Below are 20253 nucleotides of genomic sequence, written 5' to 3'. Positions count from 1 at the left end.
CAGGTAGTTGTAGACAGCAATAAGGTCTCCCCTGAGCCTTCTCTTCTCCAGGCTAAACAATCCCAGCTCCCTCAGCCTCTCCTCACAGGGCTTGTGTTCCAAACCCCTCACCAACTTTGTTGCCCTTCTCTGGACATGTTCAAGTGTCTCAATGTCCTTCTTAAATTGAGGAGCCCAGAATTGGACACAGTACTCAAGGTGTAGCCTGACCAGTGTGGAGTCCAGGGGCACAATGACTTCCCTGCTCCTGCTGGCCACACTATTCTTGATGCATGCCAGGATGCCATTGGCCTTCTTGGCCACCTGGGCACACTGCTGGAAGTGTGAAGTTGGGTGCCACAGTTTTGAGATGCTGCTCTGAGAGTCACATCTCTCTTCCTGAGCATCTCCAACATCAGCCTCCCAGGGGGTGACACCAAGGAGAAGTTATCTAAAAAGAATCTATGGTTAAAATGTCTTCTAGCTAAGGTAGCCATAATTCAAACTGGAAGGTGTATTTCATGGGTTTGGACTGTATCAGACAAGGAAAAGCCATAGAGCTGACATCATCAAAGGCACCAAATCCATCCTAGTAAAGACAATGGATTTAACCTGGTTCTAATGTTTTTTATTAGCTTTTCTCCTTATGAACACTCTGATTGTTTTAGCTGAAGTGTTTTTGTCCCTGGCTGGGTGGAGGCAATGGGAGGCAGAAGCTGCAGAGTATCAACAGAAGCCAAGCCATCATCAGCCCCTGAGGAGATGCAGCCTGTGACCTGCTCTGCTGGGTGCCTGCTCTCACTGTACCTGGGGGGACTGATGAATTTAATGAGAGAAAAGTCTGTGGAAAAACAGGTGGCTCTTGAGAAGCCCACTCAGAAACCAGTGTTTGCAACAAATGTAAGCTCCTGGAAAGTTGCAAGCCATCAAGTCTTTTATGCCAAGCTACAATAAGCCACATAAATAAAAGAAATAGGTCCCCAAACCAAAGGTATCAGTGTGGGCTGTATTCCTGTGCTCCTGTCTCCAGGGGTGGGTAATTAATTCAGCTCCCTGGAGAGGCAAGCACAGCTCAAAATAACAATTCTTTAAAAAGCCTCATTTCCTCAGGGCAGTTGCAAAGCTGGCTTATTTTAAAAGGCTGGAGAAAAGAGTTAACAGTAGGGAGACAGGCTAAATTGGGGATCAGGGCAACAGACAGAGTCATTGCCTCTAAGAAAGAATGGACAGAGTCTTTTCCCCGTGAATTGCAAGTCATGGTGACGTGAAGAGGCAACTACAGGCTTAAAGTCCTCCTAAAGGAGTATGTCAGAGAGGCAGATCTTTCTCTCCTTGCCAGAGAAAACCAATGGCTGGCAGATGAAACCTGAGGGTAGGTAAGAGATGCCTGGGGCTGATTGACAGCTGGCTGAACATGAGACAGCAGTGTGCCCAGGCAATCAGCACCAGAACACAAGGACACATGTGGTCTCAAACTGCACCACGGGAAGTTTAGGCTTGAGGTGAGGAGAAAGTTCTTCACAGAGAGAGTTGTTAGCCATTGGAATTTGCTGCCCAGGGAGGTGATGGAGTCACCATCCCTGGAGGTGTTCAAGAGGGGATTGGATGTGGCACTTGGCCATGGTCTAGTAGTCATGAGGTGTTGGGTGGCAGGTTGGACTTGATGATCTTTGAGGTCTCTTCCAATCTTATTGATTCTATGATTCTATTATAAGTTATATTGACAAAGACTGAGTTGAAAAGGGGTCAAAGCGGCTGTGGCATACATTTGTACAAATACAGCTTGAACATTCACATAAACCTTTTTATTCTCTGATTTGCCTTTTGTATTTTTTCCCTATCTATATCCAGGGAAAAAAAAACCCAAAACATAGTTTGGATATCTTCCACTACAAACCTGGTTTGGCTCTGTGTGTGTGTTCCAAGAGCCTCCAGCCACCAGATGGGACTAAAACAAGCAAGAAATTGAGACCCAGATGTTTCTCTGTATTCTGTGGAATCTAACTTCCTTTTGTTTGTTTGTTTTTTGTTTTGTTTATATAGAACAGAGCAGAATAGAATAGAATTAAGCAGGTTGGAAGAGACCTTTGAGATCATTGAGTCCAAACTATCATACAACACCATCAGATCAACTAAAACATGGCAACAAGCAGCCCACCCAGTCTCTTCCTAAACACTTCCAGTGATGGTGATTCCACCACCTCCCTGGGCAGCCCATTCCAATGGGCAATCTCTCTTTCTATGAAGAACTTCTTCCAAGCATCCAGCCTAAAACTCCCCTGGTGCAGCCTGAGACTGTGTCCTCTTGTTCTGGTGCTGGTTGCCTGGGAGAAGAGACCAACCCCCTCCTGGCTACAACCTCCCTTCAGGTAGTTGTAGAGAGCAAGAAGGTCTGCCCTGAGCCTCCTCTTCTCCAGGCTAAGCAACCCCAGCTCCCTCAGCCTCTCCTCACAGGGCTGTGCTAATAATGCTGACGACACCAAGCTGGGGGCAAGAGTTGATCTGCTGGAGGGTAGAGAGGCTCTGCAGAGGGACCTCAACAGGCTGGACAGATGGGCAGAGTCCAAGGGCATGAGATTGAACACATCCAAGTGCCGGGTTCTGCACATTGGCCACAACAACCCCATGCAGTGCTACAGGCTGGGGTCAGAGTGGCTGGAGAGCAGCCAGGCAGAGAGGGACCTGGGGGTACTGGTTGATGGTAGGCTGAACATGAGCCTGCAGTGTGCCCAGGCAGCCAAGAGGGCCAATGGCATCCTGGCCTGCATCAAGAACAGTGTGGCCAGCAGGAGCAGGGAGGTCATTCTGCCCCTGTACACTGCACTGGTTAGGCCACACCTCGAGTCCTGTGTCCAGTTCTGGGCCCCTCAGTTTAGGAAGGAGGTTGACTTGCTGGAACGAGTCCAGAGAAGAGCAACAAAGTTGGTGAGGGGTTTGGAACACAGCCCTGTGAGGAGAGGCTGAGGGAGCTGGGGTTGCTCAGCCTGGAGAAGAGGAGACTCAGGGGTGACCTTATTGCTCTCTACAACTACCTGAAGGGAGGTTGTAGACAGGCAGATGATGGTCTCTTTTCCCAGGCACCCAGTACCAGAACAAGAGGACACAGTCTCAGGCTGTGCCAGGGGAGGTTCAGGTTGGATGTTAGGAAGAAGTTCTATACAGAGAGAGTGATTGCCCATTGGAATGGGCTGCCCAGGGAGGTGGTGGAGTCGCCGTCATTGAAGGTGTTCAGAAGGAGACTTGATGGGGTGCTTGGTGCCATGGGTTAGCTGTTTGGGTGGGTTGGATTGGTTGATGGGTTGGACACGATGATCTTGAAGGTCTCTTCCAACCTGGTTTGGTTTATTTATTTATTTATTTATTTATTTATAATAGGTGACAGGAAAGAGAGACAGAAGGGAACAGATAATCATTAACTGGGGACAAGTTTTATTTTAAAGTCTTGAAAGTTAGTATAATTTTATCTTCTTAATTTATTAAAATAAAGCTTACCTGGGAAGTGATAGAGACTGCACTTGCACTATGGTATATAACAGCTGCGAGGAGCATGGTCTCAGAGGCTGCACACTCTCTCTCCTTTTTGAACCTCTCTAGGATAGTTAGTTAGCCATTTTGGTGCTGTTTCTGTGTAGTTGAAAGGACAATAGTTGGAGCTTTGAGTTGTGGGTTCTTTTTTTGTTGGTTTTGTTTTTTTTTTCCCCTGCTATTTTGGTTTCTTTAATTTCCTTCCAGGTCAGAACTACTCATTAGAACAAACCCCTTATATGGCAGGATTCAGGAGAGGCAGCAATGCTCTTAATGAGTTGTGTGACAGGTGTTGTTTTGGCCGTGGCTGAGGGAAAGGCACACACCTGTGCCACATATAAAGCACTTGAAAGGAATAATTGAGTGTTGATGAGCTCCCATCAGAATGTTCCCAACCAAACATTCCTCTTCAGACTCTGCAGTGGCTGAGATGAACTTCACAAAATGCCTGTCTGCAACAGGTCCCTCTGCCCACAGGCATGACCAGAGCCAGTCACTTCATCTTGTGAAACTTTCAGGTAAGAGGTGGATATGGACCTTCATGAGGTACTCATACAAATCATGGAATCATAGAATTGTCAGGGCTGAAAGGGATCTCAAGGATCATCCAGTTCCAACCCCCCTGCCGTGAGCAGGGACCCCTCACACTAGAACAGGTTGCTCAGAGCCCCATCCAGCCTGGCCTTAAAAACCTCCAGGAATGATGCTTCTACCACCTCCCTGAGCAACCTATTCTAGTGTCTCACTAGCCTCATGGTGAGGAATTTCTTCCTAACACCCAAACTGAATCTACCCAGGATGTGATTGGCTATCTGGGCTGAATGATGCTGAATTCAGATGACAAGGGCAACACATAGCCTGACAGGCTCTTTTCTGGTCAGGCACCCACTATACTGCTCTGCAGGTGCATCTGGAGTGCATACAAACCACTTCTCTCTTTACTTGTGAGGGTGCACTGCCATCCCTGGGAGTGGGGCAGGTAAATGTCCTTACAGAACTGCTCTTTTGAAGACACTTCTGTCCTGCCTTTCTTCACCATGAAAGTTTCATGTAGTAGACTCTGGAAGAGTCTGTTTCTCCCCACTGACCATGGAGAATAGCCTTAGGCTGTGGAAGAACATAAGCTGCACTCTGGACTTCAGGGCAGCTGAAAATAGATGAGGTAAATCCCACTCTTTGAAGTAGTAGTGATAAACCCAACAAGATTATCCATCCAACTAGCAGTGTGTGTGCTGGGGTAAGCAGCAGGGACAATGTGCTGAGTGAGGAAAGAAAGCATCTTGCTAGCCAGGGGTGCTTCAGCCCTGCTCCAGAGGGTGGGTTGGTGCTTGTCACTGGGGCAGAGGGAGTGACCCCCCCTTTCACTGGTCTCATAGTGAGTGAGTTAGGGAAATACTATTTCTCTCCTTTCTTGCAGCCAACATCAGACCCAACAATTTAATGGAGAAGGTGCCAAATATCCAGTGATCAGAGCCAGCAATGGGAGCCTCCAGTTCAGATCTTCCTCCTCCTTCAGTGCCGCTGGAGACCTTCTGTGTCCCTTCCCTTCAAGCTGGCTGCTCCATTTCATCCAGACCCTTCATGTGGTCACTGCAGGGAGAGGTAACAAGTGCTCCAATGGGAATTGCTTTGACATTCCTGGCCATAAGTGGATTTTTTTTCCAAAATTCATTGTCTCAGGTATAACTCAGTGCAAAATGGTGCAGACAAGGAACCAATAGTTTGTTTTCTGAAACAAATAAGCACTTCAGAGAGAAATCTACTCCTTTGTGCACAAGAAAGGCAGCATTAAAAACATGCAATCAGTAAGGATAAGAGGAAAATTTACTGTTCACATAGAAAAATAATGCTTTTCAGCTCTACCCCAGTTACTAAAGGTTCCCATTCATCCTTGGCAATGAGATCAATTTGTGCTGAAAATTCAGTCCTCTATGCCTGGATTGGAAGTGATCTTATTAGTGTTTTACTACATCAGGTCTGATAAACTCCCCTATCTATTTCAGTTAAGCTTCTATTGATCCACTTAGGGGATCAATTTGGCTTTCATTATTTTCTGAGGGGTGATTTCATTTGTCTCAGACTGAAGTTATGAAAGAAAGTGTAATTTAGCAAGAGGGGGGTGTGTGTGTGTGTGCATGCCCTCTCTCACAGGCACACACACACACACATGTACATGTGGCAGTGCTGCCTGGATGAGGCTTGGAATTTACCCTCTTGTTTCTTGAGGGGAGGGGGTGACCTGCTGGAGAGAAGTGAAGGGGAAAAGGACCTGGGGGTCCTAGTGGATGGAAGGTTGACCATGAGCCAGCAATGTGCTCTTGTGGCCAAGGAGGTCAATGGTATCCTGGGTTGAATTAGAAGGGCTGTGGTCAGTAGATCTAGAGAAGTTCTCCTCCCTCTCCGCTCTGCTCTGGTGAGGCCACATCTGGAATATTGTGTCCAGTTTTGGGCCCCTCAGTTCAAGAGGACAGGGAACTGCTTGAGAGAGTTCAGTGCAGAGCCACAAAAGTGATTAAGGGAATGTAACCTCTTCCTTACCAGGACAGCCTGAGGGAGCTGAGGCTCTTTAGCTTGAAGAAGAGGAGACTAAGGGGTGACCTCTTTCATGCTGATAAAGATGTAAAGGGTGAGTGCCAGGAGGATGGAGCCAGGCTCTGCTGGGTGATGCCTAATGGCAGCACAAGGGGCAATGGTGGAAGTTGAGGCATAGGAAGTTCCATGGAAACATGAGGAACAATTATTTCACTGTGAGGGTGACAGAACACTGGAACAGGCTGCCCAGGGGAGTTGTGGAGTCTCCTTCTCTGGAGATATTCAAGACCCACCTGCATGAGTTCCTGTGTGATCTGCTCTAGATGACCCTGCTCTGGCAGGGGGGTTGATCTGGATGATCTCTTGAGGTCTCTTCCAACCCCTAGCATTCTGTGATTCAGTTCCTGATGCTGTAGTTGGATCAGACTTGCTGGCTGCCCTACAATATAGCTATGGAAGGGAAAAGTTCATGGGTAACAAAGGCTTTTCTAAGTGCAGCTGCAGTGAAAGCTCCATCTGCCAGTCAGAAAGGGCAGTACAAGCGATGACTTTCATGCTTCAGAAAGACAATGGAGTGTGGCTGAAGAAGGCAAAAATAGGTGTGATGTCTAAGCACTGGATAAATGTCAACTGCAAATAAAGTCATTGCTGTCAGGAGGGAGGATGCTTTCTTCTTTTCTATATGAAAATGATCAGAGGGATGGAGCAAGTATTCTACTAGGACAGGCTGGGAGAGGTGGGTTTGTGCAGCATGGAGAAGAGAAGGCTCCAAGAAGAGCTTATTGTAGCCTTTCAGTACTTAAAGATGACTTAGAAGGGAGTTGAGGATAGACTTTTTAGCAGGACCTGTAGCAACAGAACAAGGGTTAATGGTTTTAAATGAAACAAGGGGAGATTCAGACTAGATACAAGAAAAAAGAGGTTTTTAAACAGGAGTGGTGAAACACAAACCTGGGCTGCTCAGAGAGGTGGTAGCTGCCCAAGCCCAGAAACATCCAAGGTCAGGTTGGTCAGGCCTCTGAGTGATCTAGTGGATGATGTCCCTGCTTATTGCAGGTGGGCTGTGCTAGATGCCCATTAAAGGTCCCTTTCAAACCATTCCATGTTGATTCTGTGATTCTTGCCAGGTGAGTTAGGCAATGACCATAAATGGAGGAGCAGAGGGAGGGAAGTACTGTGAGAAAAGTCTCTTTTTTTCTGTGGTATCTGCCATTGATTTTCAGTTTGCCTTAGACAAGTGGAGACAGAACTGGCTCCTAGAGGTGTAAAACAGAGCCAAGACCTTGATGTATGTGAGGGTTCACATCTTGCACTCCTATCAGATGAATTTCCCCCCACTTCTCATGGGTAATGAATGGCTCAGGACCATGCCTCCCATGGCTGCTGAGGAAAGAAACAACTGTACAGGTAAGAGACTCCACTCCTGGTGAATTTAAAACAACTTTTCAGCACTGCCATGGCAACTGGGCCTTGTTGCACTTCTTCTCTGAAGTGCATGAAGTTGAAGTCATTGAATAATCACAAAAAGAGGTGTCAGAAAGGCTCTAAGAAGTTCCCCTGCTGCATTATTTTTCTCTGTAGAGGTGTCATAGGCTAGTTCCTTTTATTTATGGGTATATTGGCATAAATTCTACTACAGGTTTTCACAAGCTGTTTTGCTGTAAGACTACTCTGTTGTTTGCATTCCATAGTTAGAAGAAGTTATTAGCAGAAGACCCATGAATTCAATTCATTACACTCAGTATCTTTCATTCAGCCAAAAGTAACTGAGAGTAAGAAGCTGAAATCATCAAACACCCTTTCAGATTGAGAGCTCGCCCTCTTGACTAGAGATTTGAGGACTGTGGGCCACCTAATGAAGGCAATTGGCACTCTCCATGCAGCGTCTTGCTTTGTGAGTTAAATACTGGGAATACATTTGTTGTAGGCTAAGGGAAATGAAGAGTTAATTGGTATAGCCACCAAGAAAAGCCCTCCAAAGAAGCTGAAATCATGAAACACCCTTTCAGATTGAGAGCCAGACCTCTTGACTAGAGATTTGAGGACTCTGGGCCACCTAATGAAGACAATTGGGGCTCTCCATGCAGTGTCTTGCTTTGTGAGTTAAATACTGTGAACACATTTGTTGAAGGCTAAGGGAAATGAAGAGTTAATTGGTATAACCATCAAGAAAAGTCCTCCAGAGGCTAGAGTCCCAGGGGGATAGGCAGTTTGTCCCAGGATATTGTAAAAAGGGAAGGGAAGAAAGAAGTGCTGTAGGACCATGGAAAAGTCAGACACACAACTGCTGTGGGGGAAAAAAAAGGGCTCTCTTGGAATGTCACATAAAAAAGAAAATCAGAAAATCAATGGAATCAATTCTAGAAGCCATCTGGTCCCTATATGGCAGGAATTAAGAGTATAAATACAACTATCTCCTTCAGCCTTTCATCTGTGGGAAAGGTGAAATTTGAAGCTGTGATATCCTCCAGTACTCATCTCATTAGTCATCTTACCATTATAATTGCTATTGCTAGGCTAGATGCCTGCATTCCAGCTTTTAACCTACCCCTGGTGAACAGGGAGTGGAATTAATCAGCTCTCTCAAGGCTGGCTGTCCTTCTGAAAGATGTCATCAAAAATCCAAGCACATTTTGTGAGAGAGGGAAGGCTGTTGTTCTGGAAGACTTCTTTCAATGTCACTGCAGGTTTTTCACATGGGCCTCAGAAACTGGACAATTTCCTAGCTCTGTCTATGAAACAAGTTGCCAGGCTGGATGTGGCTCTGAGCAACCTGATCTAGTGTAAGGTGTCCCTGCCCATGGCAGGGGGGTTGGAACTAGATGATCATTGAGGTCTCTTTCAACCCTAACAATTCTGTGATTGATCCTGTGTCCCCATGACGCAACATTTTGCTAAGTAGGACACCCATCTGAGCCCAGGGATCACTTTGTACCCCACACAACAGAGAGCTCAACCCCTTGTCTTTTAGTCCTTGCCAAGCCAACAGGGTATCAAATCTCTCTAGACATGAAATCTGGTTTACAAGTTAATAGCAAGTGTGTTGAGTAGGACAGGGACTTGGGGATATTAGAGATTAGAGATCTTTTGCAGTGTTTGTAGCACTCCAGGGCAAAAAAGCAAACCTCTCCCACTGTACACCATGGCACCATACCATGCTTGTGAGGGGTTTGGAGCACAGCCCTATGAGGAAAGGCTGAGGGAACTGGGGTTGTTTAGCCTGGAGAAGAAGATGCTCAGAGGAGACCTTATTGCTGTCTAGAAGTACCTGAAGGGAGGTTGTAGCCAGGTGGGGGTTGGTCTCTTCTCCCAGGCAACCAGCACCAGAACAAGAGGACACAGTCTCAAGCTGTGCCAGGGCAGGTTTAGGCTGAATGTTAGGAAGAAGTTCTTCATAGAAAGAGTGATTACCCATTGGAATGTGCTGCCCAGGGAGGTGGTGGAGTCACCATCACTGGAGGTGTTTAGGAAGAGACAGGATGGGGTGCTTGGTGCCATGGTTTAGTTGATTAGATGGTGTTGGATGATAGGTTGGACTCAATGACCTCGAACGTCTTTTCCAACCTGGTTAATTCTATGCTATTCATGGCCAGGAAAATGTGGCCAGAAAATTTAAATGGCAGAAATAGCAACCCAGACCCCTATCAGCCTCAGGATAACAGTACAATAAAACCCACACTTTCAGGATTTGGCATGTATAAGCAATCTTCCTTAAAACCTCCAGGTTCTACTGCTGGTGGAATAACTCAGGCAAGTTTGGATCTTAAACCCAGAAGTACCTAATGTGATTTGTAAATGTGTTGCAAGTACCACCCCTGCCCTCACCTGCAAAGAAAATGTTTACTTCTCTTGAATTGTTGGCTTGAGGCCTTTTTTTTCCCCCTCCCACCACAGATGCATGCATATTTCTCTGCACAAATGCTGAATTGTTGTTATGGAAAAGTATTGTTCAGGAACAATTAATTCGTTTCACTCCCAAGTACCACTGTAATGACCAAACCCAGCTCCAGGGTTAGAGAAATCCAAACCTTGAACTCCTGGTGTTCCTAAGCAAGGAAAAGTATGTGTTTTAGCACTGGTGGCTGAAATTTATGGCATTGCTAAAAAAAAAAGAGCTGGTTAATGGCTGACTCAGCAGCACGTACTTGCAGCATGGCAGAAGAATGCCTAAATTGTTTTGGAGGGGAAGAGCATGTCATCTAAATTAATACAGGGGAATTGCCTCATAAGTCATCTCTACAGTTGCTCTGCACTCCACTAGGGAGGGGACCAGAGTTCAATGCCATACTCGTTTTGCAGATGTAGTACTGATTGATCTGGTTTGGATTCTTCATGTCTTATCGCGCAGGCAAGTTGTAATGACACTCAGATTAAGCAGCACACCAGCTAGACCGTTAAACCCACCATTAAATGCAAGCTAACTTCAAGGAGCCTACTTCCTACACTGTGAGGCTGTGCAAGTGCTGCTGATGACTCCAGTGAAAAAGCTGTAATATTGTGTATTCAAGCAGAAGAAAAAAGCAGTGGGAGAAGCACACAGGAGAGGGCAACGGTGCACCATCATTTGGTGTGGGTTTCCTCTGTCTGGAGGGAATGCAAAGCAATTACATTTTAAAGCATATGCTCAGCCCAAGTGTTGTATTGTGTAAGACCTCCTCTTCAAGCTCACTGTGAGCTCTCTGAAGAAGGCAGTGCTGGAGAGCAGAGAGAGGGGAAAGCAGAGGTTTCTTTTCACAATCACGAAGCATTCAGAAGCCCTGGAGCTTTGGATATTATTATTAGTAGTAGTTGTTGTAGCAATTTTAATATTTAGGAGGAAAAGAAGTGTGTGTGTGAAACTGGGGAAGAAGCCTCCTTGAGAAATTCGTGGAGACCCTGACCTGTGGAAAACCTGGAAGTGGCAATCTGCTCTTGTGGCTGTGAATCATGGAATAATTGATAGCCTCTCAGCAGCAAAGATGATTTCAAGACAGACCCCGGGTTCCTGAGCCTGGAAACCAGTCACACTTCTGAGGGTCCTTCTCACCACAATCAGCACCTTTCTGTATAGTATTTTGTGTTTGAGGAGCTTGATGCCTTTCAATGAAAACTTATTTTGCTAGAAATGTTCTGGCTGGCTGTGTTTGGGGTATTCTCTCTGACAAGCTTTGGCGTTTATTAAGACACTTCTGGCTTTGTTCCAGCAAGGCATGGCCTCCTTCCAGCCTGCTGTTAATGACAGTACAGGAGTGACACATTCCAGTCTGCTCATTATTGTACAGAAGAAACCAGCTGCACAAAATGGTCTGTTTAACAATATGGAAAATGTAAACTTGACAGGGTTTAGGAGCTGACCAAATATAGTTGGGTAGTGGCAACTCTAAGGAGGCATAATGCAATGACATGTTCCTGCTTCTGTTGGGCACAGAATTCATTTGAGAAGGAAAAGGGGAGAATGCCTGGCTTGTAAGTGGTATTGCTTGTAAGGAGGCAGCTGATTTCTCCAGAGGGTTGTTTGATGAAGGGTTGATATTTTGCTCCCTCATTTTTATTCTGTTTTTAAAGTTTTTTAGGCTAGAAACTCTCACTGCTACAAATTATAACCTTCCCTTCCTAAGCAGATGTTTCATTCTTTCTGATAGCTATTCAAGGTTTTAGCACTTTGTGCAACACTTGGGAAACTAAGAAAATGCCCTTTAGCTCCCAGCATATCTGTTTTGAAATTCATTGCTTTCACTGTTTGTATGCTGGCTGGAACACGACCGGAACAGAGTCGAGATGCTGATGACACGCTTGAGCAAAAGGAAATCATCTAACCCAAGATACTCACCACAGCCCTGAAAATGACTGAAGTGCACCGGGGAAAGCAACAAGCAGCAGCTCTCTTTCAGAAATGGCTTGCTTTTGAGGCTGCTTTTCTCAAAGGATTCAGCTAGCAGAACACCAGGAAGAGCCCTGTTATGAGCCGAAGAAAACATCTCTACAGCATCCCTTCAAAAATGGGACTAATTCCTGTGCACTGTTTTGTTGGCTGGACTCCTAACAAAAGCTTGAAGATGGTACTTAAATGCTGCAGGAAGTGCAGAGGAGGGCAAGAAAAGTGTACTGTGGGGAATTAGATAAATGTGTTATGTATGAGAAGTGGTTTGGAGAGTACAGTGTCTCCAGGCCTAGAAAGAAGGTGACAGAAGGGGATCTAATTGCATTACATAGTCCCTAAGGAGGTTCATGTAATAATGTATGACAGAATGTGTTCACACTTGAAGGGAACAGATAAATAATCCATAGGCCTTGTTAGAAAGGAAGGAATGAGAAGTTCAGACTATGCATGAAATCCCTAGTATTTCTCCTAGAAGGCTCTCCACAGCATAAAAACCAGGCTAACAAATAAGAATGAATCTTATGAGGAGTGACTGAGGGAGCTGGGGTTGTTTAGTTTGGAAAAGAGGAGGCTGAGGGGAGACTTCATTGCTCTCTACAACAACCTGAAAGGACATTGTAGAAAGGCTGGTCTCTTCTCACAGCTAATTAGTGATAGAACAAGAGGGAATGGCCTCAAGCTACAACTGGGTAGGTTTAGACCAGACATGAGGAAAAAAAATTCCACAGCTAGAGTGGTCAGGCATTGGAATGGTCTTCACAGGTGTCCTGCATTATCAAAGCAACTTCTCTCTTTTGGGCTCATTGCACAGATTGCATGGGGTTGGAAGAGACCCTCGGAGGTCCTCTTGTCCAAGCCCCCTGCTGTCAGCAGGGACACCTCCAACTAGGCTGCCCAGGGCCACAGCAAGTCTGGAATGTGCTGCCCAGAGTGGAGTCACCAACCCTGGATGTGTTTAAAGGTGGCTTGGATGTGGTGCCTGAGGATGTGGTTCAGGGGTGAACCTTGTATAGTAGGGTTCTGGGTTGGACTTGGAGATCCTGAGGGTCTTTTCCAACCTGAATGTTTCTGTGATTCTGTGAAATGAACTGATTATACTAGGATGGATATATATGTATATATATATATGCATACAGACACATATGCAGGTGTGTTTCAAGGACTGGATGTATTAGGTGATCAGAAATGGAAAGCATTTGATGGTTTATCACAAATAATGCACAAGCCAGGGTGTTTCTGCCTGCTTTTTATCCACATTTTTTTTCACTTCTGTTGTGCATGTGCATATCTGTATGTCTTTCCCTTCTTCAATTTTCTTGAGCAATGAAAAGAGCAGAAAAGATTTGCCTTTTCACGTGACACAGGGTTTCATGACCTAATGTTACCAAGGACCTTTTTGTGTTCTGGTGCCTTGGAAGTGCTGTGGGGCTGTGAGAGAGAGGTAGCCCTTTCTTTTTCCAGGCAGATGAACTGTGCAGCCTGGCCCTAAAAAGTCTCCAGAGAAGGTTCTCCTGGAGCAAGGAGAGAGACTTCCTGATGAATGGTGACAACCTTCTTAATAACAAGTAAGTGTACCCTTATTATTTGCCCAGTGCTGCCAGGTAAAGGTCAGTGCCCTCAGCTGGCCTGAATAGAGAAGTCCACAGAGAGAAGTCACAGAATCAAGAGAACAGTGAAGGCTGGAAGGGACTTCTGGAAATCATCTAGTCCAACCATCCTACTAGAGCAGGATCACCTAGACGAGGATGCACAGAAATGTGTACAGGTGAGTTTTGAAAGTCTCTAGAGAAGAAGACTCCACAACCTCTCTGGGCAGCCTGTTCCAGGGCTCCAACACCCTCACAGGAAAGAAGTTTCTCTAAAGTTCAAATGAAACCTTTTGTATTCTAGTTTGTACTCGTTACACTTATCCTATCATTTGGCATCACTGAAAAGAGCCCAGCCCCATCCTCATGACCTCCACCCTGTAGATAATTTACATATCTATCTTGGGCTTAGTCCCTCTGAACAGAGGCAGATATCAGTTGAGCTTTAAATGGCATGTTTGCAGGAGCAAAGATTAAGGCCTTGGAAAGAATGGAGCTTTTGTTATGTGCTTTTTTTTTTGTGTTTATTCTGCCCAAGTGGGAAAAAAAATAATCCCAAAGGTGGCAAACATGCTGTATGGAGGGGAGCAATGGAGCCAAGGCAGTCCATGACAGCAGGGTCACACTGTTGTGAACTACACACTGTTTGTTTTCAAAGTGTAGACAAATTGCTCTTGGAATTGTGTCCAGCTGCAACAACGACAGACATGCTTACAGAGGAGATAACGATGACTGTTACAGGAGGGATGTGGAGGGGCTGGAAGGTGTCCAGAGAAGGGCCACAAGGATGATCAGAGAGCTGGAGCACCTCTCCTATGAGGACAGACTGAAGGAGTTGGGGCTGTTCAGTCTGGAGAAGGGAAGGCTCAGAGGTGACCTAATTGTGGCCTTCCAGTATCTGAAGGGGGCTACAGGAAGGCTGGGGAGGGACTTCTCAGGATCTCAGGTAGTGATAGGACTAGGGGGAATGGAATGAAGCTGGAGGTGGGGAGATTCAGGCTAGATGTGAGGAGGAGGTTCTTCCCCATGAGAGTGGTGAAACCCTGGAACGGGTTGTCCAGGGAGGTGGTCGAGGCCCCATCCCTGGAGGTGCTTAAGCCTAGGCTGGATGAGGCTCTGTCCAGCCTGATCTAGTGTGGGGTGTCCCTGCCCATGGCAGGGGGGTTGGAACTAGATGATCCTTGTGGTCCCTTCCAACCCTGAATGATACTATGATACTATGATACTGCTGAAGGCAAAGCAGTAGCACTGTAGAGATTTTTACACTGGGAGCTTGCTCTGACTTTGTACATGTTGCTGGCCAGCAGGAGCAGGGAGGTCATTCTGCCCATGCACTCAGCACTGGTTAGGCCACACCTTGAGTCCTGTGTCCAGTTCTGGGCCCCTCAGTTTAGGAAGGATGTTGAGTTGCTGGAAGGTGTCCAGAGAAGGGCAACAAAGCTGGGAAGGGGTTTGGAGCACAGCCCTATGAGGAGAGGCTGAGGGAGCTGGGGTTGCTTAGCCTGGAGAAGAAGAGGCTCAGGGGAGACCTTATTGCTGTCTACAATTACCTGAAGGGAGGTTGTAGCCAGGTGGGGATTGGTCTCTTCTCCCAGGCAACCTGCGACAGAACAAGAGGGCACAGTCTCAAGCTGCACCAGGGGAGTTTTAGGCTGGATGTTAGGAAGAAGCTCTTCATAGAAAGAGTGATTGCCCATTGGAATGTGCTGCCCGGGGAGGTGGTGGAGTCACCATCACTGGAGGTGTTTAGGAAGAGACTGGATGAGGCACTTGTTGCCATGGTTTAGTTGATGAGATGGTGTTGGATGATAGGTTGGTCTTGATGATCTCAAAGGTCTTTTCCAACCAGGTTAATTCTATTCTATTCTACCACAAATGGAAAGGGTTATGAAGAGATGTTTGTGTTAGCAAATATGTTCCAGTGGTATAGGGTTGTTTATTCTGAGCTATGCAATCACTTGAAAATATTTTGAAACTACAGCTGAATTTTCTCTGCTAACTTGCAGTCTATTTATTCTCTCTTTAACAGGTTTAATTGGTCCAAGCAGTAGAAACGACCTTGTCAGAACAATGAATTGTTCTCAGATGCCTTGAGAAGTGCACCGAGTGCATCTAAATCTGGAAAGCTCAGAACTGTTTGTGAATCATGGAGGATTGTTCTTCATGTGCTTCCTGGCTCTCTAATACCAGCAGTTATTATGATGGCAGGCAATTAACTTTCCATCACAAAGCTTTAAGTGTTGCTTTGAGCTATATATCGAAAGAAGTTGTGTATCAGCTGTCACCGATGTCCCTCTCCATTGAGTAGCTCCCATTCCTCAGAGCTGTCACTGCCAAATGTTCCTGTGCTGGATGGAGACAAACCCAGGTCCTGGTCAGTGGTCTATTGAAGGGGGTTGAAGGGTGACATAAGTACTGTGTGCTAGATGAGTTGCTGCCAGGTTAGGGTGTTAGGTTAGGTGCTGGTTGCCTGGGAGAAGAGACCAACATCTGCCTGGCTACAACCTCCCTTCAGGTAGTTGTAGACAGCAATAAGGTCTCCTGGTTAGGGTGTTTGTTTGTTTTTCAAAACTGGAAAATTTCTAGGGGAGTTTTAATTATTTTTTATTTTCCTTTTGGTATCAGATCTGAGCTGATGCACTGATTGGTGGTGGGTGGCCATGCAGTGGTTACTCTGAATGAAAACAAGGAAGCAGCAGTTCTCACTCTGAAAACAGAATTCCTGCATTCATAGTAACAACAACCCCATGTACCGCTGCAGGCTGGGATCAGAGTGGCTGGAGAGTGGCCAGGCAGAGAGGGACCTGGGGGCACTGGTTGATAGTAGGCTGAACATGAGCCAGCAGTGTGCCCAGGCAGCGAGGAAGGCCAATGGCATCCTGGCCTGCATCAGGAATAGTGCGACCAGAAAGAGCAGGGAGGTCATTCTGCCCCTGTACACTGCACTGGTTAGGCCACACCTTGACTCCTGTGTCCAGTTCTGGGCCCCTCAGTTTAGGAAAGATGTTGAGTTGCTGGAAGGTGTCCAGAGAAGGGCAACAAAGCTGGGGAGGGGTTTGGAGCACAGCCCTATGAGGAGAGGCTGAGGGAGCTGGGGTTGCTTAGCCTGGAGAAGAGGAGGCTCAGGGGAGACCTTATTGCTGTCTACAACTACCAGCACCAGAATAAGAAGACACAGTCTCAAGCTGTGCCAGGGGAAGTTTCGACTGCATGTTAGGAAGAAATTCTTCATAGAGAGATTATTTGCCATTGGAATGGGCTGCCCAGGGAGGTGGTGGGGTCACCATCACTGGAGGTGTTCAGGAGGAGACTTGATGGGGTGCTTGGTGTCATGGTATATTTGATTAGATAGTCTTGGATGATGGGTTGGGTGCGATGATCTTGAAGGTATCTTTCAACCTCGTCTGGTCTGGTCTATCCTATCCTATCCTATCCTATCCTATCCTATCCTATCCTATCCTATCCTATCCTATCCTATCCTATCCTATCCTATCCTATCCTATCCTATCCTATCCTATCCTATCCTATCCTATCCTATCCTAATGTATACATTATCCCTGATTACATGTTTCTGGAGGTGAAGACCATCCCTGTTTAGATGCTGACATCTTCAGGTACTGCCTTTTTGAAAAGTGTGAGGCAGCTGAGGTGTCTGAACATGTGCAGCATAGAAATGCAACAAAAATGAGGATTGCTTTTACATTATATTTTCCTGGCATCAGTTTTATGTTTTTGTGTTTGTTTCTCACACACTAGAGAACTGCACCATCTCGAGCAAATTTGGCTTGGAAAAGGCCAGCAGAGTGTCTAGAAATGAACTGACAGGAGTGCCTGCTCATCACTCAAAGACCCAGGTCCCTGCATGGACCTGCTCTAATAGGATCTTGTCTATCCCAGTGCCCCTGGCCATGTTGAGAGAGCCTAAGGTGAAGGATCACTTCCAAGGTTTCTGGTGCATAGAATAACTACTGGAGGGGATTGGTGTAGTGTATCAGATGACTAAGGTCACCCTACTGTGTTAGCAGACTGTCAGTCTTCAGTGTGGGGATGTTATTTGGATCTGTGATGGCCATAAAACTGGGCAGAAAGAACATCTGAAAGGCCATGGCTCAGTAATAGTCATAGCCTCCATGCTACAAGCAGCTGCATCCTCCTGCCTGCCTTCTGCCCTTAAATCCCCCTCAGAGTTCTGGGCCAGAATGCACCAACTCCCTCCCATACTTTTACATGACAGCATAGCTCACAACCACACCAGAGTGTGTGTTTGAAACCCTGTTAACCAGCTAGTGCTGGGGAAAACTCCTGTGTGGTATGTTTTAAGGAGAAACCTGCTGCTGCGAGGTTCTGTCGTGTAAGGTCGCGTGACAAAAAAACAAGGGGGGAGAGAAGTGCAGAACGTTTAATTTTAATCTAGCAGAAGTGATTTTAATTTGAGGTAGGCTGCTGAAGGAAAAAAAAAAATAATAAATTTATAGACTTTAATTGTGAAAAAGAGAGGAGCCTTTCGCTTCAAAGAGCCCATCAGCAAGCTGTCTTTCCTGTTTTATCAGTAAGCAAAGCTGAGAGCAAATAACAGATGGGTACGTCCCTCAGTGCCAGCAATGAATGCTCATGAAATACAGCACAATCTCCCTCCAGTGTGTTATGTTTTTTAACAGTAGCAGTAGATGTGGGGCAGGATGAATAACTAGCTGAGATCAAAGATCCCTTTTCCTCCCTCTCCCCCCCCCCCCCCCCACTGTGAAGATGGCAGTGACTGGCATTTGGGCAGTGGCTGTATTGTGTTGGTGTGATTGTTGAAGCAGAAGACAAACAGCTTCAGCAGATGTGTGGAACAGATCTTAAGGGGTGATAGGAGTAGAGGAAGGTTTTAAAGCCTGAATTCAGAAGCCCAAAAGAGAATTAAAAAAAATATCCAGTTTTCTTGCTGCCACATCACCAGGGAAATAAGTCTGTTCTAGACATGGGAAAAGTGAGATGCTGGTGAATGCTTCAGGAGATTTGCCAAGACCCCAGTGCGGTGTGGGGCTGTGTGTGCGTGTCCAGCCTGCAATAGTTCTGTGGTTTACCAACAGGCAGATTGTAGCTCAGTACTGTCAGCATCTAAATCTCACGTGAGGGCACTTGCTGTACCAGACTAAGAGCTAAGTCTCATCTGCAAATTCTCTGTCTGACTTTCCAGTTACAAAGTGTACAAGTGATTTGCATCTGTTCACTGCTGGTTTCTGCTTAGCTGCCTGGTTGTTATTCTAGTTGTATTTGATGGAAAATGCCAGAGGGCCAGACCATTAAGTGGTATAAATTAACCAATTGCAGCTGCTTCAACTCATTTTCATAAGCAGGGATTCTGGGCCCTTTGAGTTAATGTGTCCATGTTCACAAACTTGGATTGGTTTAATAGAAAAGTAATGTGGTGCATTTGCAACCAAATTGGAAGAGGCAAATTGTAATGGTCCTTCAGTTGAATCGCAGGATCATTAAGGTTGGAAAAGACCTCTAAGATGGGCTAAGACTGGCATGGTTCAGACTTGGACTTGTGGAATAAGTTTCAGAGCTGTGGGACAACCCCATTCAGTGCTGCAGGCTGGGGTTGGAGTGTCTGGAGAGAAGCTAGACAGAAAGGGACCTGGGGGCACTGGTTGACAGCTGGCTGAACATGAGCCAGCAGTGTGCCCAGGTGGCCAAGAAGGCCAATGGCATCCTGGCCTGTATCAGGAACAGTGTGGCCAGCAGGAGCAGGGAGGTCATTCTGCCCCTGGACTCCACACTTGTTAGGCCACACCTTGAGTCCAGTGTCCCGTCCTGGGCCCCTCAATTTAAGAAGGACATTGAGACTCTTGAACATGTCCAGAGAAGGGCAACAAGGCTGGGGAGAGGCCTCGAGCACAAGCTCTATGAGGAGAGGCTGAGGGAGCTGGGATTGTTTAGCCTGGAGAAGAGGAGGCTCAGGGGAGACCTTCTTGCTGTCCACAACTACCTGAAGGGAGGTTGTAGCCAAGAGAGGGTTGGTCTCTTCTCCCAGGCAACCAGCACCAGAACAAGAGGACACAGTCTCAAGCTGTGTCAGGGGAAGTTTAGGCTTGAGGTGAGGAGAAAGTTCTTCACAGAAAGAGTTGTTAGCCATTGGAATGTGCTTCCCAGGAAGGTGGTGGAGTCACCATCCCTGGAGGTGTTCAAGAGGGGATTGGACATGGCACTTGGTGCCATGGTTTAGTAGCCATGAGGTCTCGGGTGACAGGTTGGACTTGATGATTTTTGAGGTCTTTTCCAACCTTATTGATTCTATGATTCTGTGATTTATTGAAATTATCACACAGCTTACAGCTCTAAGTAAAATTGTCTTCACTTCACCATTATAGAAGCTTCCAAAAGATTCAGGTAACCAAAGTTTAGTCACTAATTTTAGCTTGGATTTTTGTTGAGTTTAATTTGGGTTAAAATTTGGACTGCTATATGAAGTCTGAGGAGGTAAGATTTAGTCCAGGAATTCTTTACAGTAAGGGTGGTAAGACACTGGAACAGGTTACCCAGGGAAGTTGTGACTTCCCCTTCCCTCTAGGTGTTCAGGGCCAGGTTGGATGAGGCCTTGAGCAGCCTGGGCTAGTGGAAGGTGTCCTTGCCCATGGCAGGGGTGTTGGAAATGGATGCTCCTTAAGGTCCCTTCCAATCCAAACCTTTCTGTGAATCTATGAATATCTGGTTAAGATTTTTTTTCTTCTCACTGAAAGGACTATTAACTTCCTGGGCATGTGTGCTAAAGCCTAGCCAGAA

The 20253-nt window shown here is 46.2% G+C and overlaps 1 long non-coding RNA gene across 1 annotated transcript in view; it reads right to left on the bottom strand.

Moving 5' to 3' along the window:
- Positions 1-5043: 5043 nt before the first annotated feature.
- LOC137449021 (uncharacterized) overlaps positions 5044-20253 on the bottom strand; it is a 47769-nt gene continuing 32559 nt past the window's right edge. Inside the window, exon 3 of the long non-coding RNA XR_010989298.1 lies at positions 5044-5094. This is a non-coding gene — a long non-coding RNA (uncharacterized lncRNA). The remainder of the gene's footprint in view (positions 5095-20253) is intronic.

The sequence above is a fragment of the Melanerpes formicivorus genome, unplaced genomic scaffold (genome assembly GCF_026170545.1).
Source record: "Melanerpes formicivorus ecotype bairdi unplaced genomic scaffold, bMelFor1.0.p_v2 SCAF_27, whole genome shotgun sequence".
NCBI classification, from domain to species: domain Eukaryota; kingdom Metazoa; phylum Chordata; class Aves; order Piciformes; family Picidae; genus Melanerpes; species Melanerpes formicivorus.
Note: the sequence above shows the minus strand (reverse complement) of the source record. Positions and strands in the feature narration are given on the sequence as shown.